Raw genomic sequence first — 17,282 nt, forward strand, 5'->3', positions numbered from 1 at the left:
GCATGATGCAATGGATGATAAGAAGCATGTGGGTCCTGTTGAACTGGGCTGACTCAGTAGGGTAACATTGTAAAAGGGTTGAAGAAAGTCAATGGGATAAATTTCCTTTTTGGAAATCGCTCTTTCCCACTATGGCGACTTGATCCTGATCTAATTCAATCTTGAGTGGTCTGTCACTCGAATCAAGCCCCTGTTCTGGTCTACCCTTCTCTCATCTCAATCCCTCATCTCACACCTGTCTACTTCTATATCCCCCTTACCTGTCCAACCCATCACCTGTCTCATCCCCCCCACCGTCTCTACCCGTCACCCCATCTTGTTCTCCCCGGCTCCGCCTTCCCTGTCTCTTCCTCCCCATCTCCTTCTATTGTATTTAACTGGACATCTACGTGAACCTGTGATCCCTCATTTCCCCACAAGGCTCTCCTGTCTCACCCCTCCCACCCTGTCTCACCCCCCTCCACCTCCCTGTCTCCCCCGTCTCGCCCTCCCTCTTATATTTAACCTGCTATCAAAACCTTTGATCCTTCTCCTTCCCCCACATGACCTGTTCCCCAGCTGCACCAGCTGCCCGGCTGTGGTCCATAAACACAGTTAAACAAACGGGCTTACTGTGAGTCTGGGAATGGAGAAAACAGTCCCATCTACATACTGTACTGCAGGCCTTGCCAGGAGCGGTCGTAACAGTTGTTAAAGCCGTAAAACTAATCTCATCTCTACTACCCCTGCATTGACCCTGTTGGCTGGGAAACAATGTCAGATTTGCCTCTGGGTTCTTATGTTCAGCCTTGGCACACGTCCCTTACTGTACTGTACCTACAGAGAGCATATACTATAGCATACATCACATCTACAGGGTGTTTGGAGCAGGGCCATATACAGTGCCTTCGGAAAGTATTCAGACCCCTTCCCTTTTCCCGCATTTTGTAACATTACAGCCTTATTGTAAAATGGATTAAATACATTTTAAAAACTCAGCAATTTACACACAATACTCCATAACGACAAAGCGAAAAAAGGTTTTTAGAACATTTACAAAAGTAATTCAAAATAAAAAACATAAATACCTAAGTATTCAGACCCTTCGCTATGAGACTCGAAATTCAGCTCAGATGCATCCCGTTTCCATGGATCGTCCTTGAGATGTCCACCTGTGTTAAATTCAATTGATTGGACAGTATTTGGAAAGGCACACACCTGTCTATATCAGGTCCCACAGTTGAAAGTGCATGTCAAAAACCAAGCCACGAGGTCGAAGGAAATGTCTGTAGATCTGAGGAAGGATACCAAAGCATGTCTGCAGCATTGAAGGTCCCCAAGAACACAGTGGCCTCTATATTTCTTAAATGGAAGAAGCTTGGAACCACCAAGACTCTTCCTAGAGCTTGCAGCCCGGCCAAACTGAGCAATCGGGACAGAACGGTCTTGGTCAGGGAGGTGACCAAGCACCAGATGGTCACTGTGACAGAGCTCTATAGTTCCTCTGTGGAGATGGGACAACCATCACTGCAGCACTACACCAATCAGGCGTTTATGGTAGAGTGGCCAGATGGAAGCCACTCCTGAGTAAAAGGCACATGACAGCCCGCTTCGAGTTTGCCAAAAGGCACCTAAAGACTCTCAGACCATGAGAAACAAGATTCTCTGGTCTGATGAATTCAAGATTGAACTCTTTGGCGTGAATGCCAAAAGTCCCATCTGGAGCACCATCCCTACGGTGAAGCATGGTGGTGGCAGAATCATGCTGTGGGGATGGTTTTCAGAGTTAGGGACTGGGAGACTAGTCAGGATCGAGGCAAAGATGAACGGAGCAAAGTACAGAGAGATCCTTGATGAATCCTTGCTCCAGAGCTCTCAGGACCTCAGACTGGGACAAATGTTCACCTTCCAACAGGACAACGACCCTAAGCACACAGCCAAGACAATGCAGAAGTGGCTTCGGGACAAGTCTCTGAATGTCCTTGAGTGGCCCAGCCAGAGTCCGGAAATGAATCCGATCGAACATATCTGGAGACTCATGAAAATAGCTGTGCAGCAATGCTCCCCATTCAACCTGACAGAGCTTGAGAGGATCTGCAGAGAAGAATGGGAGAAACTGCCCAAATACAGGTGTGCCAAGCTTGTAGCGTCATACCCAAGAAGACTTGAGGCTACCAAAGGTGCTTCAACAAAGTACTGAGTAAAGGGTCTGAATACTTATGTAAATGTAATATTTCAGTTTTTTTTAACATAAATTAGCAAAATATTCTAAAAACCTGTTTTTGCTTTTTCATTAAGGGGTATTGTGTGTAGATTGATGAGGGAACAAATAGTTAATCAATTTTAGAATAAGGCTGTAACATAATAAAAGGTGAAAAAAGTCAAGGAATTTAACCTCCAACGTCGTTTTGGCAGTGTGTCCAACCGGCCTCACAACCACTGCACCTCCACATCCGGCTTCTTCACCTGCAGGATCGTCTGAGACCAGTCACCAGTCACCCAGAAACTGAGGACTATTTCTGTCTGTAATAAAGCCCTTTGGTGAGGGAAAACTCATTTTGATTGGCTGGGCCTGGACAGTGGGTGGGCCTGGCTCCCAAGTGGGTGGGCCCCTGCCCAGTCATGTGAAATCCATAGATTAGGGCCTAATTAATTAATTAAAATGTACTTATTTCCTTATATGAACTGTAACTCAGTAAAATCGCTTAAATTATTGCATGCTGTGTTCATATTTCTGTTCAGTATATACAGTCTGTCTACTGCAGAGGGACGAGACAAAGCCGTGAGAAAACAAGTTTTGATCAGTCACGGGAAAAAAAACTTTGAAAAGAAATGGCCTCCCAATTTGAAAATAAACAGGAGAACAAGCAATGAAAGTTATATTGCATTAATTATTGCATGAATTATATTGCGAAATTGTCAATACGATATGATATATCGTCAAAAATAATATCCCGATATGTAATTGTAGCGATTTTTTCCCCCCATCATTAGTGTTTGTGCACATGCGTGTCTGCATGTGTACAGTCGTGGCCAAACGTTTTGAGAATGACACAAATATACATTTTCACAAAGTCTGCTGCCTCAGTGTCTTCAGATATTTTTGTCAGATGTTACTATGGAATACTGAAGTATAATTACAAGCATTTCATAATTGACAATTACATGAAGTTGATGCAAAGAGTAAATGCTTGCAGTGTTGACCCTTCTTTTTCAAGACCTCTGCAATCTGCCCTGGCATGCTGTCAATTAACTTCTGGGCCACATCCTGACTGATGGCAGCCCATTCTTGTATAATCAATGCTTGAAGTTTGTCAGAATTTGTGGGTTTTTATTTGTCCACCTGCCTCTTGAGGATTGACCACAAGTGTTAAATAACCTGTGTTAACGAACCTCCAGACGAGCTTCGATGCCATACAACTCTTCTTCTGTGGCCTCCAACTGCTCTTTAACGCAAGTAAAACTAAATGCATGCTATTCAATCGATCACTGCCCGCACCTGCTCGCCCGTCCAGCATCACTACTCTGGACGGCTCTGACTTAGAATACGTGGACAACTACAAATACCTAGGTATCTGGTTAGACTGTAAACTCTCCTTCCAGACTCACATTAAGCATCTCCAATCCAAAATTAAATCTAGAATCGGCTTCATATATCGCTACAAAGCATCCTTCACTCATGCTGCCAAACATACCCTCGTAAAACTGACCATCTTACCGATCCTCGACTTTGGCGATGTCATCTATAAAATGGCCTCCAACACTCTACTCAACAAATTGGATGCAGTCTATCACAGTGCCATCCGTTTTGTCACCAAAGCCCCATATACTACCCACCACAGCGACCTGTACGCTCTCGTTGGTTGGCCCTCGCTTCATACTCGTCGCCAAATCCACTGGCTACAGGTTATCTACAAGTCTCTGCTAGGTAAAGCCCCGCCTTATCTCAGCTCACTGGTCACCATAACAGCACCCACTCATAGCACGCGCTCCAGCAGGTATATCTCACTGGTCACCCCCAAAGCCAATTCCTCCTTTGGTCGCCTCTCCTTCCAGTTCTCTGCTGCCAATGACTGGAACGAACTGCAAAATTCACTGACGCTGGAGACTCATATCTCCCTCACTAGCTTTAAGCACCAGCTGTCAGAGCAGCTCACAGATCACTGCACCTGTACATAGCCCATCTATCTACCTCATCCCCATACTGTATTTATTTATTTATCTTGCCCCTTTGCACCCCAGTATCTCTACTTGCACATTAATCTTCTGCACATCTACCATTCCAGTGTTTAATTGCCATATTGCAATTACTTCAGCACCATGGCCTATTTATTGCCTTAACTCCCTTATCTTACCTCATTTGCACTCACTGTATATAGACTTTTTGTTTTCTTTTTTCTACTGTATTATTGACTGTATGTTTTGTTTATTCCCTGTGTAACTCTGTGTTGTTGTATGTGTCGAATTGCTATGCTTTATCTTGGCCAGGTCACAGTTGTAAATGAGAACTTGTTCTCAACTAGCCTACCTGGTTAAATAAAGGTGAAATAAATAAATAAAAAAGTTCTCAATGGGATTAAGGTCTCGGGAGTTTCCTGGCCATGGACCCAAAATATCAATGTTTTGTTCCCCGAGCCACTTAGTTATCACTTTTGCCTCATGGCAAGGTGCTCCATCATGCTGGAAAGGCATTGTTCGTCACCAAACTGTTCCTGGATGGTTGGGAGAAGTTGCTCTCGGAGGATGTGTTGGCATCATTCTTTATTCATGGCTGTGTTCTTAGGCAAAATTGTGAGTGAGCCCACTGCCTTGGTTGAGAATCAACCCCACACATGAATGGTCTCAGGATGCTTTACTGTTGGCATGACACAGGACTGATGGTAGCACTCACCTTGTCTTCTCCGGACAAGTTTTTTTCCGGATGCCCCTAACAAGCAGAAAGGGGATTCATCAGAGAAAATGACTTTACCCCAGTCCTCAGTAGTCCAATCCCTGTACCTTTTGCAGAATATCAGTCTGTCCCTAATGTTTTTCCCAGAGAGAAGTGGCTTCTTTGCTGCCCTTCTTGACACCAGGTCATCCTCCAAAAGTCTTCGCCTCACTGTGCGTGCAGATGCACTCACACCTGCCTGCTGCCATTCCTGAGCAAGCTCTGTACTGGTGGTGCCCTGATCCCACAGCTGAAACAACTTTAGGAGACGGTGCTGGACTTTCTTGGGCGCCCTGAAGCCTTCTTCACAGCAATTGAACCGCTCTCCTTGAAGTTCTTGATGATCTGATAAATGGTTGATTTAGGTGCAATCTTACTGGCAGCAATATCCTTGCCTGTGAAGCCCTTTTTGTGCAAAGCAATGATGACGGCACGTGTTACCTTGCAGGTAGCCATGATTGACAGAGGAAGAACAATGATTCCGAGCACCACCCTCCTTTTGAAGCTTCCAATCTGTTATTCGAACTGAATCAGCATGACAGAGTGATCTCCAACCTTGTCCTCGTCAACACTCACACCTGTGTTAACGAGAGAATCACTGACATGATGACAGCTGGTCCTTTTGTGGCAGGGCTGAAATCCAGTGGAAATGTTTTTTGGGGGATTTAGACTTTGCAATTAATTGCAATTCATCTGATCACTCTTCATAACATTCTGGAGTATATGCAAATTGCCATCATGCAAACTGAGGCAGCAGACTTTGTGAAAATTAATATTTGTGTCATTCTCAAAACTTTTGGCCATGACTGTATGTGTGTGAGTCCTTACCTCTGTGTGTTTTCTACAGCCCTGACTGAGGCTGAGGCATCATGGCCTGCTCTGTGGAATCCTCAGTGTGACCATCCAGCGGACCTGCAACAACACAGGAAGGAGGGAATGAGTCAACATGACCTGCGGGTATGTGTGACTTCACAACGACACACAGTAAAGCATCCTCAGACAGACAGTCAGACAGACACATTCACGCATGCATGCACGCACACACGAACACATGCACACACAGAGACACCACCTCCCCCACACGCACGCACGCACGCACACACACACACACACACACACACACACACACACACACACACACACACACACACAGACAGACAGACAGACACATGCAGCCTTTGTGTGAGACCCACCCCAGTTAAGGTTAAGTTATCTTCAGTTTGCCAGACATGGAGTATACCTCGTGGGGAATCTAAAGAGCAAATCAAGGGAAATTACTCTATTATGATTCTAAGCATCAACACATTGAACTGAGGAAAACAACCCTTTCCCGTTCCACTGTGGGTGAGATAACATGTTTTGTTTTTATCACCTCCCCCTCCCTCTTACCCAGCATGCTTTTCACCACAGTCGGGCTGAGGCAGCCTCTACGGGCCCTGTCTCCATGACAACAAAGCAGCCAGTGAGATCTGAGATCACAGGCAGGATCTGTTTCCTTGGGCAGGTTTACAGCCCATCAGTAGCTGGGAGACAGCTAGCTAAAGCAGTTAATAGCTACAGGATAGTCTCTTTAGACCAATACAGTTGAACAGATTTCTGAGTTTAGTGACAGAATATAAGGATACACAAAACCACACACATACAGTAGTACGCATGCACACACACACACTGTTGGAAGGTGCTTCGCTTTCATTAGAGATTTCATATTTTAGTATGTATACAGTACACATATTGTGAAACTATTAATATACACACATGTATAGTTCCATACAATACAAATCATTTTTAGCACAGGAAATGTGTATTTGTGGGCTATAGAATCTCCTGTGGTGGTGGAGCAGGCTGTTGGAGCAGCACGATCTACATGACCCAAGACCCTGTTGGCAAAGAGACAGCCATTCATGCATGCACGCACACACACACACACACACACACACACACACACACACACACACACACACACACACACACACACACACACACACACACACACACACACAGGCACGTAAGGATACACACACATACAAACACACATACACACACACTAACACACCCATGCCCGCAAGCAGGCAGGCAGGCACGCACACACACCCACACCACACACACACGCAAAAGCACAACATTCCCTTTCTCTCTCCCTAACACACAGACACACAAACACACAGAGAGAGAAGGAGCCAGGGATGAGAGTGGCGCAGGATGAGGCACGACTTACGGCAGGCCCGGGTGCTGCTGCATCAGGCTCGGTTACGTTTTCAGCAGGAGAGCTGCTGTCTTTATGTTCCTGTGATCCCCACTTCACAAGTCATCCAAGCCCTTTCTGACAAAATGACATAACCGCCAGTCTCCTAGTACCAGCACTGTTCACTTTGCTGCATATCAATGAAGCTACAGACCAGGGTGCCTGAACAAAGCGTCTATATTAAGGTTTTTTTCCCACTGAGTTATATAGCAGTATTTAGAAATCCGAAGTATTAGCTATTCCCACTGGCAATAACATATTCGTTAGACGAACTAATACCAGTTCCTACAGGAAGGAATGTTTGGGAACGAGGAACGTTATCAACCTCAAACATTCGGAACCAGAAGCCGTCAAGAGATTACCCCATTTACTCATGTTAAGCTACGAGCCAGGATGAGTGATCCTCAAATCATACTTCCGAGAATGAATATGGGGAAAAAAACAAGTTCCCCCACAACCGTAGGGAACGTAAGCTTGGCTTGTGGTGGATGCTGCATTTAGTGATCGTCCCTCCCTGGGGTTTGGTGAGGCGGAATAGGCATTGTAGGGCTTAGAACGACTGTGTGTTATGCTTCCTGAGTAACTTTGTGTGCGTGCATGTGTGTGTGCATGTGTGCGTGCAGGCGTGTATGCTATACGCCTCGTTTTTCTTCAACCAATTTCAGAATTCGATTTCCTGTCAACCACTTAAGTAACCATAACAGGAGCCTTTAGACCTCCCTGCCTGAGGCTGAGCTCAGCAGTGGCTGTAGCCGTGTTGTCAAAAACGGTATAAACTGTACTCTCTTGGCTGCATTCTCAAGCTATACTCATAGTACCTGTACAAGCCTCCTCTTATTGCCCCGTGAAAGAGGGACTCAAACCAGGGACCTTATCCATATCAGACCCAAACATCCCACACAAACCCACCAAAGGGTTTAACCTGATTTGCATAGGTGGTGGAGTCAAGTGCTTAGTGCAGCGATGTGGTCACTGGTCATAATACCTCCAAAGGAGTGGTGTACTGTACTGTACTGTACTGTACTGTACTGTACTGTACTGTAAGCCTTCTCAGCTAAAAGGGGACACAGAAGAACAAGTGACATCTGCTCATTGACCGTGTGTGCCCTCAGAATGAAGCTAACAGATGGACTGGCAGGAAAACTTAGCACCAAATGGTATTAAAGTACATATAGGCCGGATTACAAGAGCGGAAGGGAAACAATTTATTCACACGCAACCAGGCCTTATATGCAGAATAGGCAAAAACCACAATATGGCTGTTCAATTGAAGTGGTGGCCTGATGGTAGACTGTAGCATATAATGCGGATTGGATAAATATGACTTTCCAATCAAACGGATTGGTCCAGAATATGATGGTGACCTTGTGATGTCTGTTACCATGGTAACCTAGCTTTGGTCAATCCCAGATTATCCCCTTTTAACCTGTTAACATCACAGTGAAGAGGGAAGATGATATGCTGTTAGGAGTACAGATTTTAGGATGAATGAGATAAGTTATTGCACTCAAAATGATCCCAGATAGAGGTTAGCTGCTGGTGCCTTTTAGGTCAAGGCTCACAACGGGGTTAGTCAGTCCTTGGTAAAAATAAATATATATATCTACAGTGCCTTGCATTGTATTCATCCCACTTGGCGTTTTTCCTCTTTTGTTGCATTACAACCTGTCATTTAAAAGTATTTTTTATTTGGATTTCATGTAATGGACTTACACAAAATAGTCCAAATTGGTGAAGTGAAATGAAAAAATTCTTTCAAATAAATAGAAAGCGGAGAAGTGGTGCGTGCATATGTATTCCCTTTGCTACGAAGCCCCTAAATAAGATCTGGTGCAACCAAATTACCTACAGAAGTCACATCAATTGTTAAATAATGTCAACCTGTGTGCAATCTAAGTGTCACATCATCTGTCACATGATCTCAGTATATATACACCTGTTCTGAAAGGCCCCAGAGTCTGCAACACCACTAAGCAAGGGGCACCATCAAGCAAGTGGTACCATGAAGACCAAGGAGCTCTCCAAACAGGTCAAGGGAAAAAGTTGTGGAGAAGTACAGATCAGGGTTGGGTTATAAAAAAATATCCAAAACTTTGAACATCCCACGGAGCACCATTAAATCCATTATTAAAAAATATGGCACCACAACAAACCTGCCAACAGAGGGCCGCCCACCAAAACTCACAGACCAGCCAAAGAGGGCATTAATCAGAGAGGCAACAAAGAGACCAAAGATAACCCTGAAGGAGCTGCAAAGCTCCACAGCGGAGGTTGGAGTATCTGTCCATAGGACCACTAAGCTGTACACTCCACAGAGCTGGGCATTATGGAAGAGTGGCCAGAAAAAAAGCCATTGTTTAAAGAAGAAAATAAGCAAACACGTTTCGTGTTCACCAAAAGGCATGTGGGAGACTCCCCAAACATTTGGAAGAAGGTACTCTGGTCAGATGAGACAAACATCTAGCTTTTTAGCCATCAAGGAAAACGCTATGTCTGGCGCAAACCCAACACCACTCTTCATCCCCACAGTGAAGCATGGTGGTGGCAGCATCATGCTGTGGGGATGTTTTTCATAGACAGGGCCTGGGAAACTGGTCAGAATTGAAGGAATGATGGATTGTGCTAAATACAGGGAAATTCTTGAGGGGAACCTGTTTCAGTCTTCCAGAGATTTGAGAACCCATCCAACTTGAACCATCCAACTTGGGACGGCGGTTCACCTTCCTGCAGGACAATGGCCCTAAGCATACCGCTAAAGCAACACTTGAGTGGTTTAAGGGGAAACATTTAAATGTCTTGGAATGGCCTAGTCAAAGCCCAGACCTCAATCCAATTGAGAATCTGTGGTATGACTTAAAGATTGCTGTGCACCAGCGGAACCCATCCAACTTGAGGGAGCTGGAGCAGTTTTGCCTTGAAGAATGGGCAAAAATCCCAGTGGCTAGATGTGCCAAGCTTATAGAGACATACCCCAAGAGACTTGCAGCTGTAATTGCTGCAAAAGGTGGCTCTACAAAGTATTGGCTTTGGGGGAGGTGAATAGTTATGCTTGCTCAAGTTTTCTTGTTTGTTACACCCAACAAAATATTTTGCATCTTCAAAGTGGTAGGCACGTTGTGTAAATCAAATGATACAAATCCCCCCAAAGTCTATTTTAATTCCAGGTTGTAAGGCCAACAAAATAGGAACAATTTGAAGGGCGGTGAATACTTTCGCAAGCCACTGTATATAGAGGCTCATACAGTATAAACACACTGCTGTTGGCTTGGTGGGTGGCCAAAAACTCCCATTGGCTTTAGGTGGGCCACACCGGAAAAAGGTTCGGGAACCATTGCTGTTTTCAACATGCTTAACAGAAATGGACCTGAAATGTTATCATAATTGTAAAGAGAAGTTTCTAATCATATACAGCTGTGCATGAACAATAATCATTATCACAACATTCACATTCACACATAGGCGTATCCATACACACAAACCGAACACACACGCCCACACTAAAACACACTCTCACCGACAGAGAGAGATTATGCTAATTCCTGTGACTAAACATCACTTTCTTGGGGGATAAACAGCTTTAACAGAGAGAAACAGGCAAATCTCCCCTACCGACAACCAGAGACACACTTCAGTCCTGTCATCCTCCACATCCCTGCGATCTCTATCACTAAAACAGGCCCTTGGTCTGTCTAACTCTGTCTGTCTGTTCATTGGCTCATTAAGCAGCCTGATGGCTGAGACCTTGTCAGCTCGTGGGTCAATTACCATATCTGAGCCTGCCAGATACCTCCATACAAGCTGGGTGCAGTAGCTACAGTACCTACTGTATGTTCTGCAGATCTAGCTACATGCAACTCATGCAGATTATCATTTATTATGCAGTATTCCTACTGCCAGAAACCTGGGTCCATGTACTACATACTGTATTCTAGATAAGGACTGGCTACATGCAGTTCATGCGGATGCTGATCTGTTTGACAGTACTCCTACTGGTTCAATGAGTAAAAGTAATCAGATAGACTAGTGAAAAATGGTGTATATTAATATCATGTTTATGCAATATTCTGGTATTTTTGTGAAAATAGATGTATTCATCTGTCAATCCACCCCCACCCCCCCCCCCCCCCCCCCCCCACACGTCCCTCCCTCTCTCTGGTTTCCACCAGTTACCACAGCCACAGACTGAAAATGGCTATGTCGTAGAAATTAGTGAAAACTCAAATGTAATTTAAGGTTAGGGCAAGGCACAAGGTTAGCAGTGGGATCAAGGTTAGGGTTAAGGTGAGGTTTAAAATCACATTTTAAGAAAATAAATTGTTGAAATAGGCAGGGTTTATGACTTTGTGGCTGTGGTAACTAGTGACGAACCCTCTCTCTCTCTCTCCCTCCATGTTTTTAATAACCAAGATGGCGCCGGGCCCTGTCTCTCTCTGTCTCTGTCCCTCTCTCTACCACTGCCTCCCTCCCACCCGCGCCCTCCATTTTAGTTTTACAGTAGAGGCTCAGTCAGTCCTGTTCTGTTCTGCCTGTCTGTCGTGTCTCTCAGGGGAGTTAATGAGATGTCCAGGCTGAGCTGAGCGGCCGCCATACTCCTCAGAGCTCTCGTCTACATCCCAAATGGCACCCTATTGCCTATGTAGTGCACTACTGTTGGCCAAAGCTCTATGGGCCCTTGTCACAATGTCAGAAGTAGTGCATTATATAGGGAATAGGGTGCCATTTGTGAAGCAGGCCTCCCCTCATTCCTGAGCAAATGAACGATTAAAAACCCATCAAGCGAGCCACATAGTGAAACCTGAGATGCTTCTGACGGGAGCAACAGCAGCCAATTAGTGAAGTAGCTTCTGGAGGAGGGGAGAAGAGATGGAAGAAAGAACAATAGAAGCTCCCTGACAACAGAGACGGCCTTGATCATCTTCACTCACTTCCATGTCATTATTAAGACACATCAAGCTTTTCAGGAAGATGAGGACTATTTATCAGATAGGCACTGCAATAACCGAAAAGAAGTCACTGGTTCGAATCCCCGAGCCTCCAATGTTGAAAAATCTGCCGTTCTGCCCTTGAGCAACATAGTTAACCCCCAACATCAACAACTGCTCCCCGGGTGCCGATGACGTCGGTTCAGACAGCCCCCCCCCCCCCCCCCCCCCCCCGCCAACTTTATTCAGTAGTGCTTTTGGCCTCTGCTGTCCAGATCATGCAGGCTAGATTTAGATTATTCTAATTGTAAAACCACTGTCATCGATATTCTGTGTATTAATTCCTTGGTATAACATTTGTATGTTTACCCAGCTCCGTCCCTCCTGAGTACACACACTGTCATGGCGATATAGACTGTCATGGCGACACCTGGCTAGGCCTGGTCACATGATCCCTGTCCTCTCCTCTGAGATCTAATTATCCCTGGCGCTGCTGGCTACATGGTCTCGCATAAATTAAGAACCACCCTGATGTCATTGTCGCCTGGTCCCAGATCTGTTTGTGCACTTGCCAACTCCATTGCTGTCATTGTCAAGGCAAACATGAGAGCAGGAGCAGACTGGCACCCAGGCTAACATCATTGTAACTGCAGGGGAAAAAAAAAAAAAACAAACGTAAATACTCATTAGAGGTGCACTAAAGTGTATGATTATATTTAGATACCATGTGTTTGATGTATTTGACACCATTCCACTCATTTCGCTCCAGCCATGCCCACGAGCCCGTTCTCCCCAATTAAGGTGCCACCAACCTCCTGTGTCATGCACCCATCTTGAGCAATTCTACTAATAGCGAGCCATTCATTCTATTGGTTCCTGATGGAGATGAGAGATTTGTGACGCCACAATGAGTTTTGCCTTGAGGGACAGAAAAGATGTGAATCGAATTGAAAGCCAAAGTAATGACGTAGAAAAACAGACATTGCGCAAAGATGGTTCTGTCCTGTCTGTCAGTGGGAGGGAGACTGAGAGAGTGTTTGTGTGTGTGTGTGTGTGTGTGTGTGTGTGCATGAGTGTGTGTTGTTGCAGCCGCGCAAGTGTGGGTTGCGTGCATGTCCGTGCTCTCTGTTGTTAATGTGTGTGTGTCCTTGCGGCTGTGTGTGTGCAGTGTGTGCGTGCCCGTATGCACTTGTGGGCAAGTGTGTGTGTGTGTCTGTGACAAATTAAAGAGCTGCCAAAGATAACAGACTGACAAATCACCCCCGTCCTCACAACGGCCAGACATCTCAGCCAGCCTGGTGCATACCAACTACCATCAGACTGAATAATGGTTATCATACTGTCTTTTGATGATAGACTAAAATGGTTCACAAAAATAGAGTGCACCGACGTACAGTGAATCACATACATGAAGCAGGCAGGCAGACATCAAGGTATTCAATTACTTTGACCTAAGCGACTTTGAGCGTGGTATGATCGCCGGTGCCAAGCACGCCGGATCCAGTATCTCAGAAACGTCCGCCCTCCTGGGCACGACAGTGTCTAGGGTTTCTCAAGAGCGGTGCGACAAACAAAAATCGAATCCAGTCTCAGTCCCGTGGGCGAAAACAGTTTGTTGATGAGAGAGGTCGAAGGAGAATGGCAAGAATCGTGCAAGCTAACAAGGGGGGGGGGGGGGGGGGGGGGGGGGGCGACAAACAGAAAAAATAATGACGCAGTACAACAGTGTTGTGAAGAATGGCATCTCGGGAACTCAAACAACGTTGGTCCTTGTCCCGGATGGGTTATTACTGCAGACAACCACAATGGGTTCCACTCCTAACAGCTAAAATCAAGAAGAAGGGGCTCCAGTGGGCACGCGATCACCAACACTGGACAATTAAGGAGTGGAAAAGCGTTGCCTGGTCCGACGAATCCCGGTTCCTGTTGCATCCTACTGATGCCAGATTTGGCGTAAGAAGCATGAGTCCATGGACCGATCCTGCCTGGTGTCAACGGTACAGGCTGGTGGCGGTGGTGTACCACCGTCAAATCTGCAGCAACTGCATGATGCCATCCCATCAGCATGGTCCAACATCCCCGTGGAACGTTTACCGACTTGTAGAATCCTAGCCCCCGAGAATTCAGGCTGTTCTGGAGGTAAAGGGGGGTCAAACCCAGTAGTAGATGGGTGTACCTAATAAACTTGTTGGTGAGTGTATACATAATTACACAATCATAAGCTTCCTATTCCATCTGTTTCTTATGGCTGCCTGAATAAATATTTAACTTAGGTTATTTAAGAACTCATAATGGTAAAATAGGAAATAGGAACTCAATGTTATTCATTAACTAATTAATAAGTGCTTATAGCATACTATATTTTGATGGTTATGTAAAAAAAATATATGTTTATTAATATGTAGTTGTAATAAGCCTATTATTGTAGCCTATATCATTGTAGCCTATATCAATGTTGGAAAAGATTTGTTTCATTTGGTTTTGTATTCAGTTAGCACAGTTTTTTATTCATTCTTAAGATCTCATTTTAGAAGTGATGTTCTCTACCCTGATGGAATTACCACGTTTTCTCCCGTGTTTGAAAATATCAATTCATAATCGCAATATCTGGCCCAAAAAAATGACAATTATATATACTCCCCCACCACTCTTGCAGGACCCAAATCGTCTCCATCCCTCTGACCTGTAGTCGTGAGAGGTGATGTTATGCAAATAGAGTCATAACCTTTGAAATCTGCCCAGCCCACACAGATAGGGATATGAAATAATCATGTACAGACAGACCAGTGTAGACAGCAGTAGCCATAATCCATAGCTGATAGTGATACAGTTGAGGTCAAAGCATTAACATGGACAGATTTCATCAAAACAAGTCATTACTGTCTGGATACTGATTAATTTTCTCTTTTCTTCTAGGTCTCGGCAGCCATCCAGGAGACATTAATGAGTTTACTAGCCTTACTCTTGAGCCAAAAAGGGATTCTCAATCAGAAAGAGGATTTTCTTTTCTTTGTACAACGGAAATAGCCTTGTTCTACAGCCCAAAAACCAAAGAAGCTTAATTCTCTTTCCCAACACTTTCCTTGCCCAAAACAACAGGCAAATTCATCCGCATTCTTTAGAACGTTCTCCAATATTCTTTGCCAACCACAGCCTCCATTCCACGTCTGATGAGACAGCCTGCAAGTTTCTATCACGTCAGCCATCTTGTCACTCAATCTCCCTGCCCTTTATAACTTGTGTCAGTCGGTGACACAGCAGCAACAGCACCTCAGTGCGACCACTTCGCTACTTCCACGTTAGAGCGTTTCACAGTGGCTTGCAAATCAACACATTAACATATACATTGCCTCTTCAACAGAGCTAGAGTAAAGATCTGATAGGAAGAATATTGCAAAATGAAGAAAAAAAAATCCTAATGTAACAGTGGATAGGGAAAGAGGAGAGATAGTAGAAAGGGGAGGAGAGGGAGAAAGGGGAGGAGAGGGAGAAGAGAGGGAGGGAGGAGAGATAGTAGAAAGGGGAGGAGAGGGAGAAAGGGGAGGAGAGGGAGAAGAGGGGGAGGGAGGAGAGATAGTAGAAAGGGGAGGAGAGGGAGAAAGGGGAGAGAGGAAGAAGAGAGGGGGAGGGAGGAGAAAAAAAAGGAGAGAGGAGGTGGAAGTGATAGAAAGAAGAGAGAGAGAAATAACAGGAGAGGAGAGAAGACAGGAGAAAAACACGAATGAAAGAACATGAAAGGACAGGGTGGAGAGGAGAAAAAAAAGAGGGAAAAAACAGAGAGAGAAAGGTAGATAAAAGAGAGAGAAGTGGGATAGAGAGGTAAAGGAGAGGTATATTGAAGCAGTGTGCATTATTAATCTGTGCTGACACATCACAATCTCTGATTCATCTGGTGAAGGGCATCAATCAAGTCACAACCCATCTCACAGCTTTCACTCATCCACAGTACACTCCAGACCCCCACACTCCTCTACTCATTCTCTCCCCTGTTCTCCTCTCCTGTCTTCTAATCTACCAAGGAGGTCCTGTAGAGCTGTGTAAAAACAAAAACAAAAAGTATTTTATGGTGTGCTTATAAACCCCATTTTTGGATGAAGTACAGAGGTCCTGAGCATATAAACTAGGTCTAAGATTCTGGTCACTGGATCTGACTGGAAACAAACCTGCAAACTATTTGCTCCATGTACAGGAGAACTGACTACAGTGTCGTTGGGTTAACCCACATGGCAGTGGTCTTGTGATATACACTACCGTTCAAAAGTTTGGGGTCACTTAGAAATGTCCCTGTTTTTGAAAGAAAAGCCATTTTTGTTGTCCATCAAAATAACATCAAATTAATCATAAATACAGATAAGACATTGTTAATGTTGTAAATGACTATTGTAGTTGGAAATGGCAGATTTTTAATGGAATATCTACATTGGCCGTACAGAGGCCCATTATCAGCAACCATCACTCCTGTGTTCCAATGGCACGTTGTGTTAGCTAATCCAAGTTTATAATTTTAAAAGGCTAATTGATCATTAGAAAACCATTTTGCAATTATGTTAGCACAGCTAAAAACTGTTGTTATGATTAAAGAGGCAATAAAACTGTCTTTTTTAGACTAGTTGAGTATCCGGAGAATCAGCATTTGCGGGTTCGTTTGCAGGCTCAAAATGGCCAGTAACAAAGACCTTTCTTCTGAAACTCGTCAGTCTATTCTTGTTCTGAGAAATGAAGGCTATTCCATGCGAGAAATTGCCAAGAAACGGAAGATCTCGTACAACGCTGTGCACTACTCCCTTCACAGAACAGCGCAAACTGTCTCTAACCAGAATAGAAATAGGAGTGGGAGGCCCCGGTGCACAACTGAGCAAACGGACAAGTACATTAGAGTGTCTAGTTTGACAAACAGACACCTCACAAGTCCTCAACTGGCAGCTTTATTAAATAGTATCCGCAAAACACAAGTCTCAACATCAACAGTGAAGAGGTGACTCTGGGATGTGGCCTTCTAGGCAGAGTTATGAAGAAAAAGCCATATCTCAGACTGGCCAATAAAAAGAAAGGATTAAGATGGGCAAAAGAACACAAACACTGGACAGAGGAACTCTGCCTAGAAAGGCCAGCATCCCGGAGTCCCCTCTTCACTGTTGACATTGAGACTGGTGTTTTGCGGGTACTATTTAATGAAGCTGCCAGTCCATTAAAAATATGCCGTTTCCAG

General features: G+C 44.7%; 1 protein-coding gene across 4 annotated transcripts in view; it reads right to left on the bottom strand.

The window, feature by feature from the left end:
• Window positions 1-17,282, bottom strand: part of LOC110508438 (receptor-type tyrosine-protein phosphatase S) — a 96,327-nt gene that overhangs the window by 76,517 nt on the left and 2,528 nt on the right. For all 4 annotated transcript variants that reach the window (XM_036965956.1, XM_036965959.1, XM_036965958.1 and 1 more), the window contains exon 2: window positions 5,738-5,821. The gene's annotated coding sequence lies outside the window, so the exon portion shown is untranslated. The remainder of the gene's footprint in view (window positions 1-5,737; window positions 5,822-17,282) is intronic.

The sequence above is a fragment of the Oncorhynchus mykiss genome, chromosome 28 (assembly GCF_013265735.2).
Source record: "Oncorhynchus mykiss isolate Arlee chromosome 28, USDA_OmykA_1.1, whole genome shotgun sequence".
Taxonomy (NCBI): domain Eukaryota; kingdom Metazoa; phylum Chordata; class Actinopteri; order Salmoniformes; family Salmonidae; genus Oncorhynchus; species Oncorhynchus mykiss.